This window comes from Triticum urartu, unplaced genomic scaffold (assembly GCF_056163025.1).
Source record: "Triticum urartu cultivar PI428250 unplaced genomic scaffold, HENAU_Tu73 scaffold1134, whole genome shotgun sequence".
Classification (NCBI taxonomy): Eukaryota; Viridiplantae; Streptophyta; class Magnoliopsida; order Poales; family Poaceae; genus Triticum; species Triticum urartu.
In genome coordinates, this window is record NW_028259598.1 from 15,001 (window position 1) to 23,375 (window position 8,375).

The following is an 8,375-nucleotide window of genomic DNA, read 5'->3' on the forward strand; positions in this document are numbered from 1 at the left end:
AAATAGAGTACGTTATAAGAAATTAATCGGTCAGTTGAATATTCGGGAGCAGTAATTTAATCGTTCAAATTTTTTTCTTGTTTTATTATTTTTTTAGTAGTCTTATAGTAGTCTTAGATTTTTCATTTTGATGAGCCTCGCTTTGAGGAATTCATGGAATAATCCATTTTCATGGAATAATGAATTAAGGAAGAAAGGATATGAGTCTACCGCTTACAAGAAAAGATCTCATGATAGTCAATATGGGCCCTCAACACCCATCAATGCATGGTGTTCTTCGACTGATCGTTACTCTCGATGGTGAGGATGTTATTGATTGTGAACCCATATTAGGGTATTTACACAGAGGAATGGAAAAAATCGCGGAAAACCGAACTATTATACAATACTTACCTTATGTAACAAGGATATAGAGAGATTGTAGAAAGGGGATAGGATAGTTATTTTTGCAAGAGACTTGTTGTAAATTCCTTAACTTAAGAAAGAAAAAAGAATAAAAACACAGATACATAACATAAAAAAAAGAATAAATAAGACGAGATTCGACCTCCCCCTACATATTTAATTTCCTCTCCTATACAAAAACTAGCAAGACCCACTCCATTGGTAATTCCATCAATAACACCCTTATCAAAAAACTCCGTGAGTCGGTTAACCCTCTTATACCGAGGGTAAAGACCCTAGTATAGAAAATATCTATATAACCACGATTATATGACCAACTGTATATATTTTTTTTTACTTGATCTAAAAATTCTTTTTTAGGATTTCCTTTGTAAAAAGAGTTTATTAAATCCAAATTCTGAAAAAAAGAATAAGCGGATCCATAGAAGATATATGCTATGAATAAACCAAAGATAGCTAGACTTACAGAAGAAATTGCATTAGTAATAAATTCATATGAATTTACAAAAGAATTAGAACTTTCCTGGGTAAAGTTTATTGAGGGAGTTAACCACTTTGATAATATGGTTAACTCTGCTATTCCATTACCAATTCCTCCATTATCAAAAGAGATTCCTATGAATCCAATGAACAAAGTGAAAAGTAGTAATATAAGAAGAGGAAATAACATAGTATTTCCCGTTTCATGCGGATAGGCAAAAGTTTTTTTAGCCCCAAAAGACGTAGTAAAGGATCCTATCCTATTTCTTGTATTACCTTGAATTTTTGGTATATTTTGTGAAAAAAAAGAAACTCCACTCTTCGTTGTTGATAAAACGAAATCCCTATTCACTCCTTTGGGTATCCTTTTTCCCCATAAGGATATTGAATACAAGGAACTCTCTTTAGTGCTACTGTAATTTTGAAAATGAACACGCAAATACCCATCAAATGTAAGTAAATATATCCGAAACATATAAAAGGCAGTTAATCCTGCAGTAAAGGAGGCTATTATTCCAAAAAAGGGCGAATACAACCAACTATTACTAAGGATTTCATCTTTGGACCAGAAGCAAGCAAGAGGTGGAATACCACAAAGAGAAAGTGTACCCCATAAAAAAGTAGTTCTTGTGATTGGAATGTATTTTCTTAAACCGCCCATAAGAACCATATTTTGACTTTTATCTGGTGAATATCCAACAAGAGGTTCCATTGAATGAATAACGGATCCGGATCCCAAGAACAATAAAGCTTTTGAATAAGCATGAGTGATCAAATGGAATAAAGCAGCTTGATAAGAACCTATACCTAGAGCTAACATCATATAACCCAATTGAGACATTGTAGAATAGGCTAAGCTTCTTTTAATATCTCTCTGAGCAAGAGCTAAAGTAGCTCCTAAGAATAGTGTTATTGTACCTACTAAAGAAATAAAACTCATTATCAAAGGTAAAGATATGAAAAGAGGAAGAAGTCGAGCTAGAAGAAAAATTCCCGCAGCAACCATAGTTGCTGCGTGTATAAGAGCCGAAATAGGAGTGGGCCCTTCCATAGCATCGGGTAACCATACGTGAAGAGGGAATTGTGCGGATTTCGCAACTGCACCAAGGAATAATAAAAAAGCACACAAAGTAGTAAGTAAAGAGTTAATTCCATTATTAGGAATCCAGTTATTAGCTATTTTGAACAAATCCCTAAACTCTAAACTACCTGTTATCCAAAAAAAACCTAAAATTCCTAATAATAGACCAAAATCCCCTACACGATTAGTTACAAAAGCTTTTTGACAAGCACTCGCTGCGATTGGTCGTGTAAACCAAAAGCCTATCAATAAATAAGAACACATTCCCACGAGTTCCCAAAAAAAATAAATTTGTATCAAATTGGAGCTAGTAACCAATCCCAACATGGAAGTATTGAAAAAACTTATATAAACAAAAAATCTCAAATATCCTTCATCGTGAGACATATAACCATCACTATAAATAAGAACCAGGATTCCTACAGTAGTAATTAGTATTAACATAATAGAAGTAAGTGGGTCAATCAAGTATCCAAATTCTAAAGAAAAATCATTATTGACGGTCCAAGACCATAGATATTGATAGATCGAACTTCCATTTATTTGTTGAATAGACAGTTGAACTGAGAATACCATAGCTATACTTAAGAGTAAAACACTAGGAAAAGCCCATATGCGACGAAGATTTTTTGTTGCTGTCGGAATAAGAATAAGGCCAAATCCCATTGACATAATAACTGGAAGTGGGAGAAGAGGGATTACCCATGCATATTGATATGTATGTTCCATAAGAAAAGAAATTGCAATTTTTACTTCAATTTTTACTTCAATTTTTCTATAAAATTGTTTCCGATTCACCAAACCAATTCTTATCTCTTTCTGAAAGAATAAATAAAAAGAATAAGAAAAAATACTGAAATTCTTAATTTTTCCAAAATTTATCTCATTGAAATAATTAAAAATTAAGAATGGGTTTAGTTGGTTAAATTAAAAAAGTTAATAAAATAACTAGGTAACGAAGTTATTTTATTAACTAAATAAAGATATTTATAAAAATAAAAAAAAAAAAGTGGAATCATTTTACTTTCTATTCATAATTCATTTTTATATTTCTTTAAAACAAAGATGAAACAGCTCTCTTGTTCCATAATTAACTGATTGAGTGAATTCCAATGAAAACCTATGTTTATAAGAAATTATCGAATAGTCCTTACTTCATATAGAACTAAAATTCTAATGACTATAAATTACCTAAGTTTTAGAATGTCTTGTTTAAGAGACTCAGTATTTTTTGTTTTGATTGGAATTCCTTTCCTTTATGGAATACCATTCTGAACTTAATTAACTATTTTCATTTTCCCTTCTTTTTATCCCCCCGTCTTATCTTATATGGGGGATAGGCTTCCATACCATATATCTATATATGGAGTATACTTGATATATAAATAGATATAAATAGATTTAAATGAGAAACCCTTCTATATATTCTATATTATTAAAAAAAAAGTATAAAATATATAAAGAAAAAATGTTAAAAAATTCTTGTTGTCTTATCCGCATTAGACAAAATGAAGTAAAAAATAATTCAAAATTTAAGTATCTTTCAGTATCTAAGTATAAATACTAATAAAAAGAAGAAAGAAGGATTGATTTGCAGCAATAGATGTCTTTCACATACAACTAGAAAAAAGTAATTTCCTTTTTGAATGGCAGTTCCAAAAAAACGTACTTCAATGTCAAAAAAGCGTATTCGTAAAAATATTTGGAAGAAAAAGACTTATTTTTCCATAGTACAATCTTATTCTTTAGTAAAATCAAGATCATTTTCGAGCGGTAATGAGCATCCAAAACCAAAGGGTTTTTCTGGGCAACAAACAAATAATAAGATTTTGGAATAATATGAATTGACTTATCAAAAAAGAATTCCAATTATTTAATAATTTGGATTCTTCTTTGAATGTACTTTTATGTGTCGAATTACTCGGTACAATATTCTTAGAACAAAAAACCCCTCTTATCTTATATATACAAGAAAAAAAAAGTTTTGTTTGGTATACTGTGTGCTAAGTATTCTTTTCCTATCAATGAACTTTTCATAATTTTCCTAATAGAATCCTCATATTCTATTAGGAAAATTATGAAAAGTGGAGTATTCTTACAATAGGACTTACAACTTCCACCTATCTTCTCCAAAATCATAAGGTTAGTAAATCTTATTAATAAGAGCATAAAGACTTTCATTCTAGAAATTTTTAAAAAATCCAAAAAGCCTTTTCTATTTATCCATTTTATTTTAATTTCATCATTAAATAGAAACCCTTTTGGATTTTTTTCATTGTATTGAAAGAATTTTCAAAATGTAAAGGGGAAATTAATTAGAAAAAATTAGTTCTATAATTGCAAGTTAGAAAAAAGAAGTTCCAACTCTTTCAAGCAGTGTTTGTGTTTCTATTGGGCAAAGCAAGAGTTTATTGTAAAAAAAAAAAAATGGAAACGATACTACCAAACGAAGTCTATTTTAATGAAAACTCTAATGTTCCTAAATTTTATGGACTTTCCCAATATCGACGATTCCCAAGATAATAGCTATTATTCTTTTAAGTTACCTATTATTTGAAGTTAGCCGCCATGGTGAAATTGGTAGACACGCTGCTCTTAGGAAGCAGTGCTCAAGCATCTCGGTTCGAATCCGAGTGGCGGCATTCTTGAAAAAGAATACAATAGATTAGAAATCAATTCGAAATTTACAATTTTGTAATGGGACCTTCCCCTTATGCTATTTGCAACTTTAGAACATATACTAACTCATATCTCTTTCTCAACGATTTCAATTGTGATTACGATTCATTTTATAACCTTATTAGTTCGTGAACTTGGAGGATTACGCGATTCGTCAGAAAAAGGAATGATAGTTACTTTTTTCTCTATAACAGGATTCTTAGTTTCTCGTTGGGCTTCCTCGGGACATTTTCCATTAAGTAATTTATATGAGTCATTGATCTTCCTTTCATGGGCCCTGTATATTCTTCATACCATTCCTAAAATACAGAACTCTAAAAATGATTTAAGCACAATAACTACGCCAAGTACTATTTTAACGCAAGGCTTTGCCACATCGGGTCTTTTAACTGAAATGCATCAATCCACGATACTAGTACCTGCTCTACAATCTCAGTGGTTAATGATGCATGTCAGTATGATGTTATTAAGCTATGCAACTCTTTTGTGCGGATCCTTATTATCTGCCGCTATTCTAATCATTAGATTTCGAAATAATTTCCATTTCTTTTCTAAAAAGAAAAAAAATGTTTTAAATAAAACATTTTTCTTTAGTGATATTAAATATTTTTATGCAAAAAGAAGTGCTTTAAAAAGAACCTCTGTCCCTTCATTTCCAAATTATTACAAATATCAATTAACGGAGCGTTTGGATTCTTGGAGTTATCGTGTCATTAGCCTAGGATTTACCCTTTTAACCGTAGGTATTCTTTGTGGAGCAGTATGGGCTAATGAGGCCTGGGGATCCTATTGGAATTGGGATCCTAAGGAAACTTGGGCATTTATTACTTGGACCATATTCGCAATTTATTTACATAGTAGAACAAATCCAAATTGGAAGGGTACGAATTCTGCACTTATAGCTTTGATAGGATTTCTTATAATTTGGATTTGTTATTTTGGTATAAATCTATTAGGAATAGGCTTACATAGTTATGGTTCGTTTACATTAACACCTAAATGATTACATAAAATAAAACCTTCATGAAATGAAGGTTTTTACTTTTATGTTTTATTTGAGAACCCCTTGAACGCCTTATCAAAGGGTTCTCAAAAATTCGAGATAGATCTAATTATACTTTTTTACTTATTTCTGCATTATATACTTTTTTACTTATTTCTGCATTAATAGAGCAGACGAGTAAAAAAAAGCAAACCTATTTAGGATAATAATTGGATAAGAGAGCCTCTACCCTGTCAACGGATAGGGAGAGAACAAAATCTGGATAAATACCAATTCCTATTACTGGTAAAAAGATACAGATTAAAATAAAGAGTTCTCGTGGTCCAGAATCCACAAAATTTGCGTTTGGAACATTAAATAGCTTGTATCCATAGAACATCTGGCGTAACATAGATAATAAATAAATAGGAGTTAATATCATTCCAATTGCCATTACAAAAGTAATTAGTGTTTTTGGCATTAACAGAAATTTTGGACTAGTAATTAGTCCAAAAAATACTACTAATTCTGCGACAAAACCACTCATTCCTGGTAAGGCAAGAGAAGCCATTGAAAAGCTACTAAACATGGTAAAAATTTTAGGCATTGGGATAGATATTCCCCCCAGTTCTTCGAGATAAACAAGACGCATTCTATCAGAAGCGGTTCCTGCCAAGAAAAAAAGTGTAGCACCAATAAATCCATGGGATAATATTTGTAAAATAGCTCCATTGAGTCCAATGTTGGTTATGGAACCAATTCCTATAATTATGAAACCCATGTGAGATACAGAGGAATAAGCTATTCTTTTTTTGAAATTTCGTTGACCAAGAGAAGTTGAAGCTGCATAGATTATTTGGATCGCTCCTATTATTACTAACCAGGGCGAAAATAGATAATGAGCATGAGGTAACAATTCCATGTTGATCCGAATCAATCCATATGCTCCCATCTTTAATAATATTCCCGCTAAAAGCATACATGTACTATAATGTGCTTCCCCATGGGTATCTGGTAACCACGTATGTAGGGGTATAATCGGCAATTTGACAGCATAAGCAATAAGGAAGCCAAAATATAAAAGTATTTCCAAGGTTGCAGGGTATGATTGATTAATTAATCTTTCCAAATCTAATCCTGGTTCGTTGGAACCATATAAGCCCATACCCAGAACTCCGATTAAGAAAAAAATGGAACCGCCTGCAGTATACAAAATAAACTTTGTAGCTGAATATAGACGCCTCTTCCCCCCCCACATGGATAAAAGTAAGTAAACAGGAATTAATTCTAACTCCCACATGATAAAAAAAAGTAAAAGGTCTCGCGAAGAAAATAATCCTATTTGACCACTATACATTGCGAGCATCAGGAAATAGAATAATCGCGAATTCCGTGTAATTGGCCAAGCTGCTAAAGTAGCTAAAGTAGTGATAAATCCTGTCAATAAAATAGATCCTAATGAAAGTCCATCGATTCCCAATCTCCAGTGGAAATCGAAGACATCTATCCATTTATAATCCTCCTTTAATTGGATTAAGGGATCCTCCAGTTGGAAATGATAACAGAACGCATAAGTCATTAGAAGGAATTCTAATAAACAAATAGATATAGTATACCACCTAACGACTTTGTTTCCCTTATGAGGTAAAAAGAAAATTAATGAACCTGCAAATATCGGCAAAACAACAAGTATTGTTAACCAAGGAAAATAACTCATGATAAAGTGATAAAGACAAGATACGTTTTGACCAGAAAAGCCCGTGCTCGATTATTTCGAGCACAGGCTTCTTCGGTAAAGAGGAATCAGACGATTCGAGTGAAGTTTTTTGTAACGTATCAATAAGATAGAGCCATGCTACGTGTTGTTTCAGGCCCTAAATAAACGCGGACACTTAAAAAATCTGTCGGGCAGGCAGATTCACATCTCTTACAACCCACACAATCTTCGGTTCTCGGCGCGGAAGCAATTTGCTTGGCTTTACATCCATCCCAGGGTATCATTTCTAATACATCTGTTGGACAAGCTCGTACACATTGAGTGCATCCTATACATGTATCGTAAATTTTTACGGAATGTGACATTGGATCTATAAATTTTTCTTTTCAACATAAAATTTTTCGATCTGGTAAAAATGAAATTAGTACTATAATGAGTCATATGTATTGTAGACACCAGACGAAGCAATGGTTTATCCAAACTTCAAAAAAAAAAATCTATTTTTTAATCTGTTTGTGAGAAAGCGTGAAGAGAGCCAAGAGACTTTAATTTTGGATTTCAACAATAAATAAGAAATAAGAAAGAATTTTACGAATTGTACAGACGAATTCGAATTAGCCAATAAATTGGCTATCGTCTTTTCAATATAAATTATTGCAATATTCAAATTGCAATATCAATGAATTACAAATACAAAAATTCATTTAAGTGAAAAAGAATACTATGCAATAATCTACTAAAAAAAATGGATATTCTCAAATAATACTAAGAAAATAGTATTGATTTCTATTTATTTTAATATGTGCGCCTTTGTTTAGAGGATTCTATGTCTAATTATTCAAAAGTCTAATTATTCAATAAATTAGATTGATTGATACGAGTGGATTTCCTATTACGATGGATGGAAGAAAGAATGGATAGTCCAATAGCGGCTTCAGCAGCTGCAAGGGCTATAACAAAAATTGCGAAAATATCTCCTTTTAATTGGCGACTATCAAATAGATCAGAAAATGTTACGAGATTTAGATTAA